This window comes from Orycteropus afer, unplaced genomic scaffold (assembly GCF_000298275.1).
Source record: "Orycteropus afer afer isolate SDZICR_OR568_19922 unplaced genomic scaffold, OryAfe1.0 scaffold00305, whole genome shotgun sequence".
Taxonomy (NCBI): Eukaryota; Metazoa; Chordata; class Mammalia; order Tubulidentata; family Orycteropodidae; genus Orycteropus; species Orycteropus afer.
The window spans coordinates 938,743-964,488 of NW_006921892.1; positions in this window are offsets into that span (position 1 = coordinate 938,743).

Consider the following 25,746-nt stretch of genomic DNA (forward strand, 5'->3'; position numbering starts at 1 on the left):
AACCCACCAGCCACTCCTCGGAAGGAAGATGGGGCAATCTACTTCCATAGTGATACTGCCTCGGAAACCCAAGGAGGGGTCGCTATGAGTCGGGTTTGACTTGACGGCACATAACAACAACAACATCACTAAGGAAGTAGATTGCCCAACCTTCCTTCCGAGGAGTGGCTGGTGGGTTTGAACTGCCAACCTTCTGGTTAGCGTCAAATGACTTAAGCACAATACCATCACAGCTTATATCTATATCTATATAGATATAGATATATATCATTCCACAAGTAGTGATAATGAACACCGTGATTTAAGAACCATTGCCTGAGGATGATGAACCCTCCTACTTTCCATCAGCTTAGAATTATTTTATGGAATAAGTGATTTCACTTATGAGACTACATTGCACATATGTGGCGGTTAAGGTTATGTGTCAACTTGGCTAGGCCTGGTTTTGAGTGGCTGGGCAGCTGTATATAGTTATTTCCCATGATGAGATTGGTAATCAACTCCATGGTGGAACCTACTGGAGCAGCTGAGTAGTTGCCTTAGGGATGGGGTCTGCTTCTAGTGTATGAGAAGAAGCTTTGGGAATGATCTGCAGCTTTTTGACATACTTGGACCCTGCATGTTGCCGAGTCTTTATTCAGCAGCCTGCCATGTTTCCTGCTGGTCTTGAGACTGTCTCTGGACTTGAATTAGTGGTCTGCTGTGTCATTTCGTAATACTGGGTCTGTTCATTTTTACTTGTCGACCTTAAGTTTGTCAACCTCTGCTCCCAGCAGCTGCTTGAATGCTTCAATGGGCTGAGGACAAGAGCCAGAGCTAAAACTCAAGGTCTAGGGGCTTTCCCCCCCTCCTAAAGCTGGCAATTTGAACGTACTTCTAGCCTCCAAAAGTGTAAGAAAATAAACTCCTATTTGTTTAAAGCCATCCATTTGTGGTATTTTCTGTTATAGCAGCACAAAGTAACCAAAACAACATATGATCAGGTTGAGGCAGGAAATAGGTAAGATGGCTACCGTTTTAGAAAATTTGCATGCATGCCCTCCTAACACTATAAATTAGAAGATAATCTTTACTCTCTGTGCAGATGATACAATTTCATTGTGAAGAAACTTTAAGTGATTGAAATTCTAACTAATTATTGTCAGAATGATAGCTCATCATTAGCTAAGCTATAATATAATTCTACTATTTTCCCCATATTTTCTAATATTTCACTTGTCAATTTTAAATAATCTCACTCAAAGGCCAAATTATTTCTGACTAAATTATCAACCATTCTATTGGGAACATTGAAAGTTTCTGTTGGGGTCAAATTGACCAATTGGTAAATTTTTTAGCTTTTAAAATCTATAAACTTGTAAGAATACTAGTTGTTGTGTTGCTAGGTGTCATTGTGTCAGTCTTGGCTCATAGTGACGCCATGAATAATGAACCATTGCCCAGCCTTGTGTCATCCTCACAATCATTGCCATGTTTGAACCAATTGCCACAGCTACTGTGTCAATTCATCTGTTGAGGCTCTTCCCCATTTTTGTTGACCCTCTACTTTCCAAAGCATGATATTCTTCTCCCAGGACTGGTCCCTCTGACAATATGACCAAAATAGGTGAGATGAAGTCTGGCCTTTCTTGCTTTTAAAGAATATGTTGGCTGTACTTCCTTCAACACAGATGTATTCATTTTTCCAGCAGTCCATGGTACATTTAATATTGTTTGCCAGGAAAATTCAAATGCATTTCTTCTGTGCTCTTCTTTATTCATTGTCCAGTTCTCATGTATAAAAGAATCCTAGTATCATACTCTTATTTTCATAATTACTTTGCGGATTTATCTGGAAAGCATTTGATATGGAGCTTTACTTTGTAAATATAAACCAATCAATAATTTTTCATTTTATACTTTATGATACGAATTGCAATGCTTTTATATTCTCTGAATATAAAAATCACAATTTTACTACCTAAATAAATTAGGAAAGGCACAGTACAAGAGCATGAATTACCTGTTGTAATAATGTATGTTGGGTATAACCAAAAAAAATACCGTCACTCCTAGCGACCCCTTCTTGAGTTTCCAAGGCAGTATCACCATGGAAGTAGATTTTAACCTTTGTTCCAAGGAGTGACAGGTGGATTTGAACCACCAGCCTTCTGGTTAGCAGTCAAATGTCTTAGGCACTGCACCACCAGAGCACCCATGATGGATATATTACCTTCCAAATAAATATATTGTGGCTTTGAATCATATCCATGTTAATTAGTTCTTATGTAATGCTGATCAATTAAAAAATGTATTTTTCCTGGCTTATCACCTCTAGAAGGGAATGGTAACATGTTTCAGAAAGGATTATTGTCAGGATTACATGAGATAATCTTTTAACAGCAAGCAAAATTGCTGGCTTGTAATTAGGCTCAATATATGGTAGGTATATATTGAGTTAGCTTATGTTAAAAACAAAATTACATCAACAAATATTTCCTTTCCTATTCTTCTTGATGTATTCACTAGTTTTTCTAATACTCCGTTTCTTACTCTACGCAATTCTTCACTACCAGCCTCTACCCCCAAAACCCATACAAACATAGCTGCAAAACCTGACAACTGGAAATAATAGTGCCTCTTTTCTTCTTTTTTTCATTACTACTCTAATGTGGTAGTTCTGTTTGACTCTGTTTATTAATGTTGACATTCTAGCCTATTGAGGTCTTCTTTCTTCATGAATTTGATTTATAGAGTTCCAATAGGTTTGAGCAGCAGTCTTTATCTCTAGGAAAATATTCTGCTTTATTTTGTAGGAGTTCCAGTTCTGACATTTGGTGACATTTTCCCTGACTGTTGACAGGTTTTTTTTTTTTTTTTCCTTTAGTTAGTGAACCACACAGGTGAGGTGTTTCATTTGTTTTATCCCAGTCTGTTCTATATCTCAAAAATCCTACAAAATTCTCACCTCACATGCTGTTCTTGTGTTAGTTATTATTGGCCCTACTTGTTGCTTTACCTTGAATTATTTTGTTGTTTATTAGCATATGGGAAGTTGATTTTCCCTCCAGGCATCATGTAAAAACAATTTTACTCTTTTTGTAAGAAATTGGTTTTTCATCTATAATAATCATTATTTTATCTACAGTTATTTTTTAAAGCAGTATAGAATGTAATTTCTTAATTCAACTAATACCTAATTTTTGCCACTATTTTGCAACCTGTTTAATGTTTATTTATATTATATAAGCGTTAAGCAGTTAGAAAAATTATTTTGTACAAGTCAATTGTATTCCTTAAGCAAATAGTCTATCTGTATCTAGCATTAACAATAAGCATTCCTTTCCAAAATTGCTGATAGAAAAAAAGAAGTTACGTTTAAATAGTACAAGAAATGTACTTTTATCGTTGTTAAAACGAACATGATTAAGGTAAAACTTTCTGACTAGTGATGGAAATTATTGGCAGTAACTGGATAGCACTTTACTAGGATTGGTGCTCTGCCTTACAACTATTCACACAAAATCTGACAAAGCAAGAGTAACATTTCTTCCTAAATGCTAGATCATAAAAATAAAATAAAATAAAATCACAGCGTGTAACATGCTTGCAAGGTTTCAAAGTTTAATTTACTTAGTTACTGTTTTTATTCACTTGGTCTGGTGGCATAGTGCCTAAGGCATTTGACTGCTAACCAGAATGCTGATGGTTCATACCCACCAGCCATTCCTGGGAAGGAAGGTTGGGCAATCTACTTCCATAGTGATACTGTTTTGGAAACCCAAGGAGGGGTTGCTATGGGTCAGGTCTGACTCAACAGCAGTGAGTGAGTCATGCTGTATTGCTGTTTCTGATTTGAAAGTTTGGATGCCTCCTGTTTTTGTACTTAAAATCATCATATTTAGTTAACTTTTGAACATAGGCACCAGTAAAGTTACTAGAGGTACATTCCATCTATGGAAATTCAAATAAATATGCACTCCCACCCACCATTAGTAGTGTATCAAATCATTTTAGTGGTAGATTTTCAATGCCAGAAGATTTTATTTTTAAAAGGATTGATACAATTTTGATAATTATTGGGGAAAAAATTTTTGTTTCTTTGGGAGAAAAGTTATTCCTTCATATAACATGTACAATAAAGGAACAGTCTAATATTTTTTTGTTTTAATAATATATCCAATTTTTCACACAATCTATTAAATCTTAAAATGAGAGATATAAAAAGATGGTTTACAATACTCTCAGCTTCCTATTGAAGAATTTCTCGAAGGAAATATTAAAACATATTATGAAAGAATAACAGCCACCCCACAGTATTAACTAACCCTGTTCCTTTTTAAAGAGCAGTGTAACAGTGTAATACTCTCCCAGTTTCTTCTAGGGTGGTTTCTCCACATTTTAGCTGAACTTGGTCATGTATAGATATGTACTTGTTGTTGTTGTTATTTGCCATCGAGTCGGCCCCTACCCATAGCAACCCCTCCTTGGGTATCCGAGGCAGTATCACTACGGAAGTAGGAATGCCCAACCTTCCTTCCGAGGAGTGGCTGGTGGGTTTGAACCACCAGCCTTCTGGTCAGCAGTCAAGTGCTTTAGGCACTATGCTACCAGAGCTCCTATAGATATGTATAGATAACCTTAATAAGATTATATTTGTCTTTTTCCTGTAGTTTTCAATTGTCTGGGTCTCTTTTGTTATTATTATTATTGTTACCATTTCTGTCATAAATTATAATATGTGTGTTTAAGCAATGAATAGTGAAAGTCATTGGGGGGCCTCTTGTACTGAAAGCCACAACCGGATCCTCAGTTCTTATCAGCAATATTATTTCCCTTGTCACTTTCCTCTTTGATTCTCCTCAATCACTACTCTCTTTTGACTTTCCTTTAAACCCCTCAGTGGATGACATTAAAGACAAGAAATAAGTCACCTGTTCAAAAGGATGCCAACTTGGTACCAACAAATTAATAAATATGAATTTATGTGGATCTTCTTCCATACTGTTTTAATAGATAAGATAATCCACAACTTATCTGCAGTCAATTGCTTTGAATCTGTTTTTTTTTTTTTTTTTTCTCTCTCTCTCCTCAATCATATCCCTTTCTTACCCTCAGGTACATGGTCATATATACCCTCACACCTTCCAGATTCACATGTGCTCTTTTATACCAGACTCTTCATTTTAATATTTTCACATGTTAAATTATTTCCACACATATAAAAAAGTTATTTCCTTTATATTGTTTTTCTATAACTCCTGTTATATCTCTCTTTTCACAATTTATTATATACTAACTCATGTGTGTATTTATTGTCTTTATTACTTATTTCCAACTCAATTTTTACCCAATTTAACCTACCTTCTGACTCCACCATTCCAGTGGGACTGTTTTTGCTAAGGTCACCAAGATATCTCTCTGAGATATCTTTTCTTAGAATTCTCACCAGCCCATCAAACAACCTATACAAATTGGATTTATCACATTTCTTCTTAAATCAGCCCATCCTAAGTTTTTGTGTGCAGTAGAGTAATTTTTGACTCATAGTGACTATGAGTCATTTCTGATAGTCATTTCTGTCCATTTCTGACTCATAGGACAGAGCAGAATTGCCCCATGAGGTTTCCTAAGCTGCCATCATCACTGGAGCAGAGCTATAGGGGTCTTTTCTTTCAGGATGTTTTTGGTGGGTCTCAACTGCTAACACTTTGGTTATCAGCCAAGCACCTAACCATTGTGCCAACAGGTCCCATCCACCAATCCTATAGAGTTCCCTAATTATACCATCATATGCCCAGTTCTCAAATCAGAAAATTGGATTGCATGCTTGCCTCTTTCTTCAATTCCTACATGAAGTTAAGAAAATTCCTGATGAGTTTTCCCAATGGGAGGCTTGCAGGAAGGACTAGGTAAATGTTAGATATTAAATACAGCAATAGCATTAATCATTACACTTAACATTCATTAACTATTTATGTTTTATGCTTGATTTTTTTTTTTTTTTGCTATATTTCAAGTTCACTGGAGAAAAATCTTTTATATATCCCCATGAGCCCTCAATTTCTATCACAAAAAAATTAAGAAACCTTCCGTTTCCCAATTTTCTTTAATGTTGTTGTTGTTAGGTGCCATTGAGTCAGCTCCAACTCATAATAACTCCATGTACAACAGAGCAAAATGATTTCTAGTACAATGCTGCCCTCACAATCTTTGCTATGCTTGAGCCACTGTGTCAATCCATCTCCTTGAGAGTCTTCCCCTTTTTGGCTAACTCTCTACTTTACCAAGCAAGATATCCTTCTCCAAAGAATGGTCCCTTCTGACAGCATGACTAAAGTAGGTGAGGTGAAGTCTGGCCATCCTTACTTCCAAGGAGCATTCCAGCTGCAATTTGTCCAGGACAAATTTGTTCATTCTTCTGGCAATCCATGGTATTTTCATTATTTTTCACTAACACACAATTTGAACATATTGATTCTTCTTTGGTCTTCTTTATTCATTGTCCAGTTTTCACATGCATATGTGGCAATTGAAAATACCATGGCTGGCATTAGGTACACTTTAGTTCAAAGTGACATCTTGGCTCTTTAACACTTTAAAAAGCTTCCTTGTAGCAGATTTGCCCAGTGCAATACACATCTGATTTCTTGACTGCTGCTTTCATGGTTGTTGATTATTTAATGTAGAGAGTGAATATCAAGATATTCTCCTTCTTTGTATTTTGATGCCCAAAATACATCAAAACAAATGGCAGATGGATAATAGACATAAAATTAAATAAATGAAAGACAAATATATGAATATTTAATAAACCTCATAAAAGGTACAGGTATTAATGTCAAATAAATTTGAGAAGTTACAAATATTCACATCAATAGATTGTATTACTCATACAATTAAAATAATGATGTACCAAAAAGTATTCTAAAGTAAATTTCAAAAGCAAATTTCCAGTTATAAAAAAATTAATACAAGATTAGTTCTCCTAAAAGACAATGATGAAATATTTTAGGCATTTACAAAGATTATACACACCATACAATGTGAAAGAGTCATCAGATAGTTCTAACTTGTGTCTAATATAGGAATTTTGACATTTATGGACATATTTAGCAGGTATTTGGACTCCTCAGATCCGTTGGCATGGTGTTATTATATTGAATGTTTACAAAAAGCACAAAAAGAGTCTCTATGTGTACTAAGAGAAAAATGAATGGAGAAGTTGGAGAGCTCTAGACATCCAAGACAAACCATATTGACAATGGGGGAATCAGAAAGAATAGACTTTAGGAGAGGACTCTGTGAAACTGAGGAAAACATGCCATGGTTTTTATGCCAGCTTGCAATGAATAATGCAAAGTGCAGAGGTCATTCACCCCTTTTCTCCATCAGAGACAGAATAGCTTTGGAGCAATTCAACACCCAGAGGAAAGAGATGTGGTGTCCATAAAAAATTGGATGGTAAATGGAGTGGTGTAGTCAAAGAGATGCAGTCAATGCCTTGAAAATACTGTTGGTACCATCAGAAATTATAATTGTGAATAATAAGTTATTGAGCAGATATATTAAGTATTATGACAGAGAATTCCCATAGACTTATTGCTGAGCACAGGGGAAACATTCCTTGGGATGTTTTAAGATACATAGATAGAGTTCTTGTAAGATGACAGAACAGGCAGACAAATTCACAGACCCTCTTCAACAAAGAAAAGAAGAAACAATTAACACAGATGCAGAAGATAATTCTGGAGGCCTGAGCTTTGAAAGAAAGGATACAGAAGAGGGCTAAACTTCAACCAGTAGAAGAACCCGCAGGAAAACACCAAAAAAAGGAGACATACAGAGCTGCGGTCTATCAGCCATCTTGATGGCACAGACAGCTTGGATATTGCCAAATGGTGTTAAGACTTAACAATTAACTTAAAAGCCAACCCTGCTAATCAGAGACTGACATTATTATTTTATTTTATTTGCCCTTTTTATTATTCTTTCTTCTTCCCTTCTAAGGTTCTAGTTTTCAGAATTTTCTCTCTTCCCTGTTCCTGGTTCACATTTTTTTTTTCTTTTTCATGGTTCTCCCCATTCCTTGTTCTTCTTTTTGCAATTTTTTCCTATTCATTTTTTCTTCATTATTCTCCTACTCTACCTCTTTTCTCTTATTGCCCCTTCCCCAGATATTGTGTTTGTTTGTTTTCCCCCCATTTTTCTATGCATATTTCTTTTGTCTTTTTAAATAATTTCTTTAAATATTTTCTCTCATTTATTGCCTTTCCACTTTTGATTTTTTTCTTATTTTCTCTTTCTGGTGATTATTCTTGTGGTTTATGTGGTAGGTTTTTTGTCCACTTGCTTTTACTTGATTGATGGTTTCTTGATTGTTGTTTTTGTTTAAATGAGTGGGAGGCAGCAACCATTCCCACATGATACAACCACACCTGCTCCTCCTGTAGCTCCACTAACTGAGTGAGAGCCACCACTTACTTCTCCACCAACTGGCTAATGATACACAACAACCAATAAAAGCCTGAATCACCCTTAATTGTGCTTCACAAAACATTAACAGATATCTGTGAAATCACTCTCATTCATTATCACAACCACCAGCAAATAGGTGGTGAGTGCATAATTGCTGTCAACCAGTGAACAGAGGAACACAGTACCCTGCTTACTCAGATACATTCAAAAATAAAACTTTAAAAAAAAAAAGAAAATGAAAATCTTGGGCCAATCATTCCAACATACAATCACTGACTAAATATAAATATGAAAAGTCACAATGTCTCAGAGACAGTGGAACATCACAGTCTACACAAAAAAACAAGATAAAGTGGTAGAAACAAAGAAGCAGGATACAGACCCAGAACACATCCTCAAGGAAGAAGCACTATTAGAACTCCCCTATAAAGAATTCAAAAGAATTATACTTAGTTATCTTCAAAGGATTGTGAGACAGACAAAGGAAAACAATGACAAAATTAAAGAAAACACAGACAAAACCCATGAACAATTTTGGGAGAAAATACAGGAACTAAATGACAAAATAAATGAAAAATTGGAATGATACAAAATCTACTGATTGAAATCCAGAAAATTACTACTAAATTTTCAGTAATAGATAACATATTGAAAGAGCAAAAAAGTAGAATTGAATCAATGGAAGACAGAAGAGGAGAATTGAATCAATGGAAGACAGAATTAATGAAATTGAAGAAAAATACCTGGATACTTTTTCGGAAAGGGATTAATCAGAAAAAAGATCAAAACAAAATGAAGACAGCCTAATTTTCATTTGGGATACCATCAAAAGGAACACTCTACATGAGATCGGAATTCCAGAACAGGTAGAGAAAAAGAAAACCAGTGAGAAAATTGCCCAAGATTTGTTGGAAGAGAACTTTCCTCGTGTGATGAAAGATGAGAATTCAGGATCTCCAATGAACTCCCAATATGATAGACCCCAAAAGAAAATCACCAAGACATATCATCATCAAACTTATCAAAACCAATGAAAAAGTAAGAATCATGAAAGCAGATTGGGAAAAACAATGTTACCTACAAAGGGTAACCAATAAGGCTAAACTCTGATTTTGCGGCAGAAACCATACAGGTGAGCAGGCAATGAGATGGTATATATAAAACCTTGAAAGAGAAAAAAATTCCTACCTAGAATTAGATACCTAGCAAAACTGTCCCTCAAATATGATGGTGAAATTAGTAGACTTCCAGATAAGCAGAAATTAAAGGGAATTTGTTAAAACCAGACCAACTTTACAAAAGATGTTAAAGGGAGTCCTCTGAACAAAGAACCAATAATACCAAACAACCAACCATTAATACAAATCATGATATAACCCCAAAACAAACACAGCTATGAAAGTTTCCAAAGTAAAATAAGCTTACAAGATGGTAAACAGAGAGCCAGAGACATCAACTGGCAATTGACAACTACAAAACAGAGGGGAAATATAGTGTAGTTACAGAACTTCTAAAGGGTGAAGAACTCAACAGAGTTGTAAGATAGAATGGATTGTTCTAAACTCAAGAAGAAAATTATAATCACAAGGTAACCTCAAAGAAAATTATGAACCTTCACATAACAATAAAAAAAGGACAAGCACAAATATTAAGCAATTACTAAAATAATAGCAATGAAGGAAATTATAACATGATTTATAAACATAAGGAGCTCATTACAGAAAATTATATGGAACAAAGAAATCAGGAACACCATGAGAAATCACATAACAAAATAACAGCATCCAATTCATACTTTTCGATAATTACACTGAATGTCAATGGATTTAATGCACCACTCAAGAGATGGAGAGTTGTAGATTGGATAAGAAAACATAACCCATCCATATGTTGTCTACAAGAGACACACCTTAGAGACATAGACAAAAATAGACTAAAAATCAAAGGTTGGAAAAAGATATATCCAGCAAATGACAACAAACAAAGTAGGAATCACAATATGAATTTCTGGTCAAATCGACTTAAAGACAAAAACTATGATAGAAGACAAGGAAGGACATTATACATTGATTAAAGGATCAATTGAATAAGAAGATATAACTGTAACAAATTTCTATGGACCCAATGAAAGAGCCCAAAATATGTAAATCAGACTTTCAAAGAGTTGAAAAGGCAAATAGATGACTCCACAGTCATAGTGGGAGAATTTAATATACCACTTTCAATGAAAGATAGAACTAGAAAGAAACTCAACAAATAGGCAGAAGAGCTAAACAATACAATCCACCAACTTGACCTTACAGACATCTACAAAGTACTTCACTGAACAACAGCACAATATACATTCTTTTCCAGTGCACATGAAACATTCTCTATGATAGATCTTATGTTAGGCCATAAAGCAACCCTTAATAAACTTAGAAACACTGAAATACTGCAAAGAATCTTCTCAGATCACAATGCTATCAAATTAGAAATCAACAATAGTTAGAGCAATGGAAAAAGAGCAAACACATAGAAACTGAATAACACCCTCCTTAAGAATGACTGCATGATACAAAAAAAAAAAAAAAAATACCTCAATGGCATTGAGTTGGATCCAACTCACAGTGACCTCCCCCTGGGTTCCCAAAGCAGTATCGTTATAGAAGTAGATTCCCCAATTTTCTTTCCAAGAAGCAGCTGGTAGGTTTGAAATGCCAGCCTTCTGGTTAGTAGTCAGATAGATGAAATAAAAAATGAAATGAAAAAATTCCTTGAATCAAATGAGAATGAAAGCACAACATACCAAAATCTTTGGGACACGGCAAATCAGTGATCAGAGGCTGACTTACAGCAGTAAATGCACACATCAAAAAAGAAGAAAGAGCCAACATCAACACTTTAAACCAACATCTCCAACAATTACAAAAAGAGCAGCAAGAAAAATTTAGTTGCTAGAAGTAAGGAAATAATATAAGTTTGAGCAGGAATCAATGAAACAGAAAACAGAAAGATAACAGGAAAAAAAAAACCATCAACAATACTAGCTTTTTTGGGAAAGATTAATAAAACTGACAAAACATTGGCAAATTTAACAAAGGAAAAGAGGGAGAGAATACAAATAACACAAATAAAAAACAAAATGGGTGACATCACAACAGAACCAACTGAAATAAAACAGATATCAAGATACTATGAAGAACTGTACTCCAACAAGTTGAAAATCTGAAAGAAATGGACAGATTTCTAGAAACACACTACTTAATTAACACAGACTGAAGTGGAAAAGTTGAACAGATCCATAACAAAAGAAGAAATTGAACAGGTCATAAAAAAATACCAACAAAAAAAGTCCTGGCCTGGACAGTTTCATCAGAGATTTCTACCAAACATTCAGAGAAGAACTGACACCAATGCTACTCAAACTATTCCAAAACATAGAAAAGGGTGGAATCCTCCCAAATTCATTTTATGAAGCAAGTATAACCTTGATAACAAAACCATGTAAAGATATCACTAAAAAGGAAAACTATAAACCAATATTCTTCATCAATATAGATGCAAAAATCTTCAACAAAATCCTAGTCAATAGACTGCTTGGGGGCAGGAGTGAATGGGAGGGAAGGACACAGGGAAGATGTAACTATGGGGAGGAAATGGGAGGGGAGCTGTTGCATTGTGGGAAATTGAAGTCAATTTCATGAGACAACGAGTATGTGAGCTGCTGTGTGGAAAGTGAATTTGTGCTGTAAACTTTCACCTAAATCACAATAAAAATTGGAGAGAAAAAAAAAAAAAAAACCCTCCAGTCGAGAGGGCATAGATGAATAATACAGTGGAGGAAATTTGGAGATGTAGCAGTAGTAGAAAAGGAAAAATAAATGAAATCACAATGTTTGCCTTTTGTTTTGTTTTTATCCATAGCATGATGTATAGAGAACTTTCACATGAATTACCACATACATATATATACAAACTATAACCTAGGAGATTTTCTTAGTTTGCTGATGCTCCCATGACAAAAATATCATAAATGGGTTGGCTTAATGAACAGTAATTTGTTGCCTCATAGTTTGGGGGTTAGATGTCCAAATTCAGGACATCAGTGTGGCTTTGTTCTTTCACTGAAAGAGATGATCAATACTTGTGTCTTTCAATTTCTGGCAGCCCAAAATTTTCCTTGACATTCCTAGGATTATAAATGGATCTTTGTGTGGAATACTACATTGTGTGTGTCTCTGTGCCAATTCTGCTCTTCTTGTAAGACACCACAGAAAAGGGATTAAGTTTAGAATCCATTCAATTTATATATTACCTTATTGACATAACAAAAGAAAATCCTATTTCCAAAGAGAGTCACATTCACAAGTACAGGTGTTTGGACTTCAATAGACCTTTTTGGGGAACTAAATCCAATCCATGTAGAGGTCTCCACAGAAGTACAGAGAAAAGATTTAAAACAAATACAATAAATTTGCAACAGTGGTTAATTCTTTATGATGGGAAGTTATGTTAACTTGCTTTTCATTTTTATGCTTTTGTTTTGTTGTTTTTGTTGTTAGTTCCCATAAAGTTGATTCTGACTTACAGAGAACCATTCACCATGTATGCAGAATATCATAGAGTTTGCAAGGCAGTGACCTTTCCCTAAGTAATTATAGGCATTGCTTCTAAGGGATCTCTGGGTGAGTTGGAACTGCTGACATTTTGGCTAATGGTTGAAAGTTTAACCTTTAGTGTCACCAAGGATTCCAAATACATCTGTGTGTATGTGTATTTATGTCTGTGTATGTAGAGAGAGAGAAAGCTAGAGTCCTGGCAGCATAGTGATTAAGCACACAACTGTTAACTTAAAGGCATGTAATTCTAACCCATTAACCACTCCTTGGGAGAAAGATGTGGCAGTCTGCTTCAAAACATTGCAGACATTGAAAATCTTATGAAGCAGTTGCAGTGTGAAACACTTGGGCTGGCCATAAGTCAAAATCAACTTGACAGCAATATGTTTGATTTTTGTAATATGTGTGTGTGTATGTGTGTGTTGTTGTTATGTGCTGTCAAGTCAGACCTGACTCATACCAACCCCTCTTTGGATTTCCAAGGCAGTATCACTATAGAAGTAGATTAAAAAGTAATTATGTATATTATTTTTACAATGAACAATAGAATTATTAAAGATGAAAAAAAAAGATAAACATATATCCATCAAGTTTCCTGAGTTATATTTTCCTATTACTGCTAAACACTATAAAGAAAATTGATCAAATTTCTTATTTTTTAGTCTGAATTATTGCCCTTAGGCACTATGCTACCAGAGCTCATATATGTTGTTGTTGTTGTTATATGCCCTCGAGTCAGCCCCGACTCATAGCAACCCCTCCTTGGGTTTCTGGGGCAGTATCACTACGGAAGTAGATTGCCCAACCTTCTTTCTAAGGAGTGGCTGGAGGGTTTGAACCGCCAGCCTTCTTGTTAGAGTTTATATACATAAACTCCCTCTGCCATTGAGTCTATTCTGACTTATAGCAATCCCCACTGGGTTTTCAAGGCAGTAAATTTTTACTGGAGTAGATAGCCTCTTCTTCCTTTCATGGAGCGGCTAGTGGGTTTAAACTACCAACCTTCATGTTAGCAGTCAAATGCCTAAAATTCTGCACCACCAGAGCTCCTTATATACATTTATAAAATGATAAAAAAAACAATTATGTACACTATTTTCACAGTGAAAAGTAGAATAATTATTAAAAATGAAAACAAAGAGAAACATATATCCATCAAGTTTCCTAAGCTACATTTTCCTATTTCTGCTAAACACTACAAAGAAAATTAATCAAATTTCTTATTTTTTTAGTCTGAATTATTGTCTTTCATATTGTTATTGTTGTTGCTGTTATGTGCCGTCGAGTTGGACCCGACTCAGAGTGATCCCTCCTTGGGTTTCTGAGGCGGTATGACTGTGGAAGTAGATTGCCCCATCTTCCTTCCGAGGAGTGGCTGGTGGGTTTGAATCGCCAGCCTTCTGGTTAGCAGTCAAGTGCCTTAGACACTATGCTACCAGAGCTCCTACGCTTTCGTATTAGAAAGTGTTATATCCATAGACTCTGTATTACTGGCATGGAAAGAAGTGCACTTCAGAATAGTCAATTATGAGAATAATCTACCACTTACTGAGGGAAGAGTCTCCGAGCTGTTGCAGATGTTTAAAGAGCACACATTTGAATAAATAGATGTCTGAGGCTGAAGAGAAAATTGTGAGGCCTAAATGGGATGAAATGTTCGTTTCTCTCTGAAAACCAGATGTCCTCTCATAAATTTGAACCCTGGTACATGAGTATGAAAAGGGAACATAAACTATTGTCACTAATCTCTCTTACTCTGTTTTCATTTTCCAAAAGTACAACCAACTACCTGGCTCTTGTCAGGTGGCCTACAAGTGTTCATTGCTGGTTATTTTTCCATTTTTGAAGGCATGACTCAGGAGTGTAGAAACCCGTGAAAATGTCCTATAGACTACTTGGGGAATTTCCTTGGAATTACATAAGACCTAGTATTCACCTGCTTTAGCAAACAAGTAAAATTATTTTAGGAGGCTATGTGCTATTGAGTTCAGTACTGCCAAGTGGCAAGGATGTATAAATATAAATATAAATATTTGGATATATTCCCCAGATCACAAACTAAATAAATGCCTGTTCTCGATCTTAATAAAATTTTGATTCCAACATTATGCTCTTTCATTCCAAACATAAACTAGAAATTTAGTTTCAGGCATAGACAACTAGAGAACAATCATTTTGATTAATATTAACTTACTGCACAAATAGAACCTCTCTGATAATTAAAACTATCAGGAATGTGTTTTTTTCTCTTAGACATACACTGTAATTTGGTAAATTACTTAATGTAATACATTAGTTTATAAGAAATGGCCTTATCAAACAACATATCTCCCTTCCTCAAAATAAATCTAACAAATGTCATCAATATAAATATTGCTCACACAGTTATTTTGTCATTAGATATTCAAAAGAGTTGAGAAATGTTGAACCTTCAATGATTAAATAATAATTCTATCATCAGTTTTGTGATTTGGATATAGATATCCAATATATTAATAAATATTTATTTTAAAATTCCTAAATTTAGAGCCAATACATGAGTATTAAAAAATAAATGTTCTAACAATTTAAAAATTAAATAATTAGATGTGTTAACTAGGTTCTATTGAGTTGGTTCCATAATGAAACATTGCCCAATCATATAAAAACATAATAGATATGTATATTTAATAATTATATAAATAAGATGGGATTAAAAATACCAAGCAGAACAATATAAATATATTTTTTACATTAAGAATTTGAGAATAGAGGCTTAATAAACAACTAATAAAAGGAGATAGAATTATCTGTAATTTAAGAGATTATTTAAAAAGTAAAGCACTTTTCCTTCTGAGATAATGATATCAATGTATTTTTTAAAAATCTACTTATGACCCTTATATTAGCCTTACAAAGACCCTTAACACATGGCTCTACTATCATATTTAAAATTTTCTGAATTTACCAATTGGGTTATAGATATTTTTGTATCATCTTTATAAAACTGCTTTACCATTTTCTGAATGCTATATTTCAGATCCTTTTTATAATATAGATCAACATACAGGCTTTACCCACTATCAGAAAGTAGGGTGTTTCTATGCAAACTTTCTTAAGCCACAGTGTTGTAAAATTAAGAAGCAATTATGATTAATTTCTATAGGAAAAAATTTTGAGTGTTCACAGACCAAAAAAGTAACTTACCAAATCATATCAAATATATATGAAATCTAAAATTGCAATAACATACAGTATTCACAGACACAGTTCAAGCTCTGGTGCTGAGATGTTCCTGATGTGTGCTACTTCTGTCATGGCTAGCTGCAAAACAAACACTGAATACTAGTTTCTCCAGTTTTGCTCATCACCTTTTTCATAAAGCAAAAATACTCCTCAAATTTCTTTTGGCTATCAAAAGCAGGTACTAATGTAGATCTTTCCTAAAAGCATAGTATAAACCAATCTTGTGAAAAGTAGAGGATATGTATATTATGTTCTGTAAATGCATTTTACCAAATGTCTGCTGTTAATGTCTCAGGCTATAGATGAGGCAATAATGATAATGAAGGGAGAAGGGATATTTCAGGCATTTTAGGTTTTACCACTATGTTATTTTTGTTTTGACATCAAGTCAGCTCCAACTCATAGTGACTATGTACAACAGAATAAAACACCCTCACAATTGTGCTCCATCCTCACAATCCTTGCTACACTTGAGCCCATTGTTTCAGACATTGTGCTCCATCTTATTGAGGGTCTTCCCCTTTTTCAAATTCTCCACTTCACCAAGAATGATATCCTTCTCCAGGGATAGGTCTTTTCTGACAACATAACCAAAGTAGGTACAATGAAGTCTGGCCATTCTCACTTCCAAGGAGCATTCCAAGTGCACTTGCAGGACAGATTTGTTAGTTCTTCTAGCAGTCCATGGTACTTTCAGTATTCTTTGCCAACACCACAACTCAAAAGTATCAGCTCTTCTTCAGTCTTCTTTATTCAGTGTCCAGCTTTCACATGAATATGAGGTGATTGAAAATACCATAGCTTGGGTTAGGCACATCTTAGCCTTCAAAATGACATCTTTGCACTTCAGCTCTATAAATAGTTCTTTTGCTGCAGATTTGTCCAGTGCAATATGTCATCTGATTTATCGACTGCTGCTTCCATTGATGTAGATGGTGGATCCAAGTAATATGAAATCTTTGACAGGTTCAATCTTTTCTGCATTTATCTTGATGCTGCTTATTGGTCGAGTTGTGTGGATTTTTGTTTTATGCTGAGGTGTAATTCATCCTGCAAACTCTATTCTTCAATCTTCATCAGTAAGTACTTCAAGTCATCTTAACTTTCAGCATGAAGGTTGTGTTGTCTGGATATCATAGGTTGTTAATGAGTCTTCCTCCAATCCTGATGCCAAATACTTCTTCATATAGTCCAGCTTCTCAGATTATTTCCTCAGGATACAAATTGAATAAATTTTGTGAAAGAATACAACCCCAGAGAACACATTTCCTTACTTTAAATCATGCTGTATCCCCTTGTTCTGTTTGAACAACAGCCTCTTTGTCTATGCACAAGTTCTTCATGAGCACAATTAAGTATTCTGGAACTCCCATTCTTCTCAATGTTATCCATAATTTGTTATGAGCTACACAATCAAATGCTTTTGCATAGTCAATAAAACACAAATAAACATCTTTCTGATATTCTTTTCTTTGAGCCAAGATCCATCTGACATCAGAAATTATATCCCTTGTTCCATACTTTCTTTGAATCCAGTTTACATTACTGGAAGTTCCCTGTCAATGATACTGCTGTAATCATTTTTTAATTATCTTCAAAAAATTTACTTGCATGTGATATTAATGATATTGTTCAATAATTTCCCCATTCTGTTTCATCACTTTTCTTTGGAATGCATACAAATATGGATCTCTTCCAGGCAGTTGGCCAGGTGTCTGTCTTTCAGATTTCTTGGCATAATGATAAGTAAGTACCTCCAGTGTGTCATCCTTTAATTCAAACATTTCAATGGGTACAACTGAACAATGAGTACAAAAAAAAAAAAAACCTCACTGCCATCGAGTCAATGTTGATTCATAGTGACCCCTCCTTGGGTTTTGAGGCAGTATCTTTATGGAAGTAGATTGTCCAGTCTTCCTTCCAAGGAGTGGCTAGGAAATTTGAACCACCAACCTTTTGGTTAGCATTCAAATGCCTTAGGCACTACGCCACCAGAGCTTCCACAGTGAGTACAATAGGAAGCATCAAAAGGAGATGGAAGGAATACACAGAGTCACTGTACCAAGAAGAATTGGTCAATGTTCATCTATTTCAGAATGGCATATGATAAAGGACCAATGGTGTTGAAGGAAGAATTTGCAGCTTTACTGAAGGAATTGGCAAAAAACAAAGTTCCAGGAATTATACAATTATACAATGGGTACAATAAGTACAAGTCCTGGAGCCTTGTTTTTTTAATGACATTTTGCTTTTTTAATGTATAAGTCATTGTTGTTTTTGTTGTTGTTGTTCTTGTTATGTGCCATTGAGCCGGACCTGACTCATAGCGACCCCTCCTTGGGTTTCCAAGGTGGTATCACTATGGAAGTGAGATCATCTGACAATTCCTGTGGTTTTTGTTCATTGGTGTTCAATGCATCAAATCTATTCTTCAGATGGTCTCAAAATGCAGGTTTTGTATAAGAAAGATCATATTTTGGTTCTTGTGGACTTACTGTCTTCAGCTTCCATTTGAACTTGCATATGTGTAATTGATGGTCTGTTCTCCATTTAGCTCATGGCCTTGTTTTGGCTGAAGATACTGAGCTTCCTTATCACCTCTGTCCACAGATGTAGCTGATTTGATCCCTGTGTATACCATCTGGTGAGGTCCATGTGTATTGTTGCTGTTTATGTTGTTGAAAATAGGTATTTCCAATGAGTAATTTATGGGAATTGCAAAATGCTCTCAGTGATCTTTGGTGTCCTTTCTATCACCAAGACCATATTTTCCAACTACAGATGAGTCTTCTTTGTTTCTAACTTTTGCATTCCAATCACCAGTAATAGTGAAAACATTTGGATTGCATGTTTGGTTGATTGCAAAAGTTGGTAAAAAATCTTTATTTTTCTCATCTTTGCCTATAGTGGTTGGTAAATTTGAATAATAGTATGTGATAGTTGGAGCTGTGTGTCAACTTGGCTGAACCACAATTCTGTGTGATTTAAGCTGTTGTGATGTGGTTATTCCCATGATGGGATCAGATGATTATGTTTTGAGCAGGCAATCTGTTGAAAGGGAGTTTTCCTAGGGGCATGGCCTGCTTCCAGTATATCCAAGGACATCCTGGGAAAAGAGACATCTTCTGTGGATTGGGAATCTGTTGTGATGCCTACAACTGTCCATGAGTGAACAGTCAACCATTCGGCCTGGAGATCTTGGATTCATCATTCTTTGGAGTCAACAGCCAGTGTACTGCATGCCAGCTTTGAGCTCCTCAGCTCCTGTGATTGCAAGAGCCAGGAAAAGCCTCCAGCTTGACATTTGATCCAGGAAATTTGGAGTTGCCAGCTTCTATAAGGTGTGAGCCATTTTCCTAAGATAAATTTCTCTCTATATATATATATATATATATATAAACTTTACTGGTTTTTGTTTCTCTAGAGAACCCAGTCTAACACATTTGGTACTGAGAGTTGGTTCTAGAGAGACAAAATCATAAGGATGGCCTTCCTAAATGCTTCTCCAGTTTGATAAATCTTAAAGGCAGTAGTGATCCTGAGTCTGTTGTAAAGAGGGCCCTGCTAATTCATGGTGTGAGGTGACAACATTAATACACAAAATAGCACCACCAATAGATCAAGTACTTATGAGAAGTGATGCTCTGGGTGACTGGATATTTGATACTTTTCTGCAATTCTGTCAGCATGAGGAATATAAGGAAGCTGGTTGGTTGGTCCTACTTACACTAGACAAAGGGGTAAAAGAGCGAGATGAGCTCAGAGCTGTTGAGTTTTGGCTTAAGCGCCACATAAAAACCTCAGTGCTTCCAGTTGTGCTCTGAAAGAAAGTCTTATATCTTCTAGTAATAGAGCTGATATTGCTGAAAAACAAACCCAGAGTCTTATTGTAAGGATGGCTGAATTACAAAGCCAATTAAATTGCCAATCCCGAACAATGTCTGACGTTAAAGTGAGGGCATTGATTGGGAAAAAATGGGATCCTGAAACCTGGAATGGGGACATATGGACAGATAATCAGGAAGATCAGGATATGGAGCCTGTGAATTCTGTTGACTCCCTCCCATATGAATGGATTACTGCTAAACCATTATCCCCTCCACCTCAGTTTGATGGGATTAGCCAAACTAGTCCTGTTGGGTCATTGCCTGAGGCAGAGGCAATGGAAGACATTCCTGAATGCTCTCAGGAACTGCCTCAACCACCCATTGTTGCTGCTAGACATATAACTAAAGTTTAATTCAAACAAGCTAGAAAAGGTGAAATAGAAAGTGTGACTGAGGAGGTGGTATGCTATACCTGAAAAGACCTACTTGATTTTGCTAACATGTGCAGACAGAAACCTGGAGAATACGTATGGGAATGGCTACTGAGGATGTGGGATAATGGTGCAAGGAATGTAAGATTGGATAAGTCTGAGTTTATTTATTTAGGCCCACTAAGTATGGATTCTTCATTCAATGTTTCAGCTCAAGAGCTTAGGAAGGGATTTAATAGTTTATTTGGTTGGTTTACTGAGGCATGGATTATGCGGTGGCCTAACTTAAGTCAAGTTGAAGTACCAGACATGCCTTGGTATAATGTAGAAGAAGGTATCCAGAGGCTTAGGGAAATTGGCTTATTAAAATGGATTTATCAGATTAGACCCTTAGAGCCAGAAATGGAGAGTCCAGAAGACACATCATTCACCAGTACCGTGAAGAATAAATTTGTGAAGGGAGTTCCAACATCCTTGAAGACTGCTGTGATTGCTGTTTTATGTAAACCTGATTTGACAGTGAGAACTGCCCTAATTGAACTAAGACACTTAATTACGATTGAGGCTGATTGGACCCCCTGATAGTAGGGGCAAAGTGGCAGCAGTTAATCGACAAAGGTGGGCATGGTTACCATAATGGACAGCAGAGTCAGAACAGTAATTAGAATAGTCTGATATGTGTGGAATTATGGCATTGGCTACTCATCCATGGTGTTCCTAATAGTGAAATATATGGAAAACCTATTAAATATTTACTTAATTTGTATAGACAGAAGAATTCTAGGTCATGTGAACAGCAACCTACATTGAATTGCCAGAATACAGAGTCATGACTTCTCAATCAATTACCAGACTTGAATCAGTTTACTAACCCACAACCCCTTGAATGAAGGGGAAGCCAGGTCCCTTTGAGGAAGAACCCCACTACATTGTCAAAAATTTATAATGTCAGTCTTTCTCCTAGCCTTCCGCAAAGGGATCTGAGGCCTTTCAAGAGAGTGACTGTTCATTGGGGAAAAGAAAATAATCAGACTTTTTTGGGATTACTGAACACTGGCTCTGAATTGACACTAATTCCAGGAGACTCAAAGCTTCATTGTGGCCCACCAGTCAGAGTGAGGGCATATGGAGGTCAAGTTATTGATGGAGATTTAGCTAAGGTGTGTCTCACAATGGGTCCAGTAGGTCCATGAACCCATCCTGTAGTGATTTCCCCAGTGCCAGAATGCATAATTGGAATAGATGTACTCAGCAATTGGCAGAATTCCCACATTGGGTCCCTGACATTTAGAGTGAGGGCTATTATGGTAGGAAAAGCCAAGTGGAAGCCATTAGAACTGCCTCTACCTACAAAAATAGTACACCAAAAGCAGTATCACATCCCCACATCCCTGGAGGGGTTGCAGAGATTATTGATACCATCAAGGACTTGAAGGATGTTGTTATTGTTGTTGTTGTTATGTGCTGTAGAGTCAAACCCGACTCATAGTGACCCCTCCTTGGGTTTCCAAGGCAGTATCACTACGGAAGTAGGATTGCCCAACGTTCCTTCTGAGGAGTGGCTGGTGGATTTGAACCTCCAGCTGTCTGGTTAGCAGGCAAGTGTCTTAGCCACTATGCTACCAGAGCTAGGGGTGGTGATTCCCACCACATCCCCATTTAATTCACCTATTTGGCCTGTGGAAAAAACAGATGGATCTTGGAGAATGACAGTAGATTTATTGTAAACTTAATCAGGTGATGACTCCAATTTTAGTTGCTGTTCCTGATGTAGTTTCATTGCTTGAGCAAATTAGTACATCTCCTGGTACTTGGTATGCAGCTATTGATCTGGCCAATGCCTTTTTCTCAATACCAATTTCAAAAAGCCATCAGAAGCAGTTTGCCTTCAGTTGGCAAGGCCAACAATATACCTTTACAGTCCTTCCTCAGAGGTATATCAACTCCCCAGCACTGTGTCATAATTTAGTCTGTAGGGATCTTGATCGTCTTTCCCTTCCACAAGACATCACACTGGTTATATTGACACCATTATATTGATGACATTATGCTGATTGGACCTAGTAAAGAAGAAGTATCAATGACTCCAGACTTGTTGGTGAGACATATGCTCACCAGAGGTTGGGAAATTAATCCAACAAAAATTCAGACACCGTCCACCTCAGTGAAATTTCTAGAGGCCCAGTGGTGTGGGTCATGTCGAGATATTCCTACTAAAGTTAAGGATAAGTTATTGTATCTGTCTTCCCCCACAACTGAAAAGGAGGCACAACGTCTGGTGGGTATCTTAGGATTTTGGAGGCAACATATCCCTCATTTGGGTGTGTTGCTATGGCCTATTTATCAAGTGACTCACAAAGCTGCTAGTTTTGAGTGGGGCCCAGAATAACAGAAGGCTCTGCAACAGGTTCAGGCCACCGTGCAGGTTGCTCTGCCACTTGGGCCTTATGATCTGGCTGATCCAATGGTGCCTGAAGTATCTGTAGTAGATAGAGATGTTGTTTGGAGCCTTTGACAGGTCCCTATTGGTGAATCACAATGCAGACCCTTGGGGTTTTGGAGCAAAGCCCTGCCATCCTCTGCAGATAACTACTCTCCTTTTGGGAAACAGCTTTTGGCTTATACTGGGCATTAGTGGAGACTGAAAACCTAACTATGGGCCACCAAGTCACCATGAAGCCTGAGCTGCCCATAATGAACTGGGTGTTTGACTCACAGAGTCATAAAGTTGGACATGCACAGCAGCACTCCATCATTAAATGGAAGTGGTATATCAGAGATTGGGCTTGAGCAGGACCTGAAGGCACAAGTAAGTTGCATGAGGAAGTGGCCCAAATGCCTATGGTCTCCACTCCAGTCACATTACCTTTCCTGTCCCACTCTGCAACTATGGCCTCATGGGGAGATCCTTATGATCAGTTGACTGAGGAAGAGAAAGCTCGTGCCTGGTTTACAGATGGTTCTGTGCGATATGCAGGCACCACTCAAAAGTGGACAGCAGCAGCACTGCAGCCCCTTTCTGTGACTTCCTTAATGGACAGCGGTGAAAGGAAATCCTCCCAATTGGCAGAACTTCGAGCAGTGCACATGGCTGTTCACTTTGCATGGAATAAGAAATGGCCAGATGTGCAATTATATACAGATTCATGGGCTGTGGCTAATGGCTTAGCTGGATGGTCTGGGACTTAGAAGAAGTATGATTGGAAGATTGGTGATAAGGATGTATGAGGAAGATGTATGTGGTTAGATCTCTCTGAATGGACCAAAGGAGTAAAGGTATGTGTGTTTCATGTGAATGCCCACCAAAAAGTGACCTTGGCAGAAGAGGACTTTAACAATCAGGTGGATAGGATGACATGTTCAGTGGAAACCAGCTGTCCTTTTTCACCAGCTACTCCTGTCATTGCTCAATGGGCTCATGAACAAAGTGGTAGGGTTGGTTATGCGTGGGCTCAGCAACATGGATTCCTGATTACCAAGGATGATTTGGCTACCACTACTGCTGAGTGCCCAATTTGACAACAGCAGAGACCAACACTGAGTCCGCGATATGGAACCATTCCTCAGGGTGATCGACCAGCAACCTGTTGGCAGGTTGATTACATTGGACCACTTTCATCATGGAAAGGACAGTGTTTTGTTCTTACTGGAATAGATACTTATTCTGGGTATGTATTTGCCTTCCTTGCATGCAATGCTTCTGCTAAAACTACCATCCGTGGACTTATAGAATGCCTTATCCACCATCATGGTATCCCACACAGCATTGCTTTGGATCAAGGGAATCATTTTACAGTAAATGAAATGCAGAAATGGGCTTACGCTCATGGAATTCACTGGTCTTACCGTGTTCCCAATCATCCTGAAGCAGCTGTCTTAATAGAACGATGGAATGGCCTCTTAAAAACACAAGTACAGTGCCAGCTAGGTGGCAATACCTTGAAGGGTTGGGGCAATGTTCTCCAGGAGGCTGTATATGCTCTAAACCAGTGTCCAATATATGGTTCTGTTTCTCCAATAGCCAGGATTCATGGGTCCAGGAACCCCTAGTGACCCACTCAAAAAATTTTTGCTTCCTGTTCGTGTTACCCTATGCTCTGCAGATCTGGAGGTCATAGTCCCAAAGGGAGGAACACTCCTACCTGTAGACACAATATTGATTGCATTGAACTGGAAATTAAGAATGCCACCCGGCCATTTTGGTTTCCTTATGCCTCTGGATCAACAGACAAAGAAGGGCATTACTGTACTATCTGGTGTGATAGATCCTGGTTACCAAGGGAAAATTGGATTGGCTTTACATAATGGAGGTAAAGAATATGTCTGGAATACAGAAGATTCTTTAGGAGTCTCTTAGTACTACTGTGCCCTGTGATTAAAGTCAATGGAAAATTACAGCAACCCAATTCTGATATGACTGCTAACGGCCTAGACCCTTCAGGAATGAAAATTTGGGTCACCCCACCAGGCAAAGATGCTTGCTGAGGGCAAGGGAAATACAGAATAGGTGGTGGAAGAAGGTAGTTCTGAATATCAGCTATGACCATGTGATCAGCTGCTTAACGAGGACTGTGATTGTTATATTTCTTCATTATATATGTGCATTCAATATTTTTGTTTCCTTCTGTTATGAACTGTGAAATATAAATAAGGTTAATGCATTTTGTTTGTACGTGTGTTAACGTATAATGTTAGGTGCAAATATGACTTTATAATTGTCCTTATTTAGAGATTATATATGGTTAAGAAGATGTGTACAACTGCCAAGTTGACAAGGGGTGGACTGTGATAGTTGGAGCTGTGTATCAACTTGGCTGGACCACAGTTCTGTGTGATTTAAGCTGTTGTGGTGTGGTTATTCCCATGATGGGATCAGATGATTTGTTTTGAGCAGGCAATCTGATGAAAGGAAGTTTCCCTGGGGTTGTGGCCTACTTCCAGTATATCCAAGGACATCCTGGGAAAAGAGACATTTTTCTGTGGATCGGGATTCTGTTGTGATGCCTACAACTGTCTGTGAGTGAACAGTCCACCATTCAGCTTGGAGATCTTGGATTTGTCATTCATTGGATTCAACAGCTGGTGTGCTGCCTGCCAGCCTGGAGCTCTTCAGCCCCTGCGGTTGCAAGAGCTGGGAAAAGCCTCCAGCTTGACGTGGAAAAGCATCCAGCTTGACGTTTGATCCAAGAACTTTGGACTTGCCAG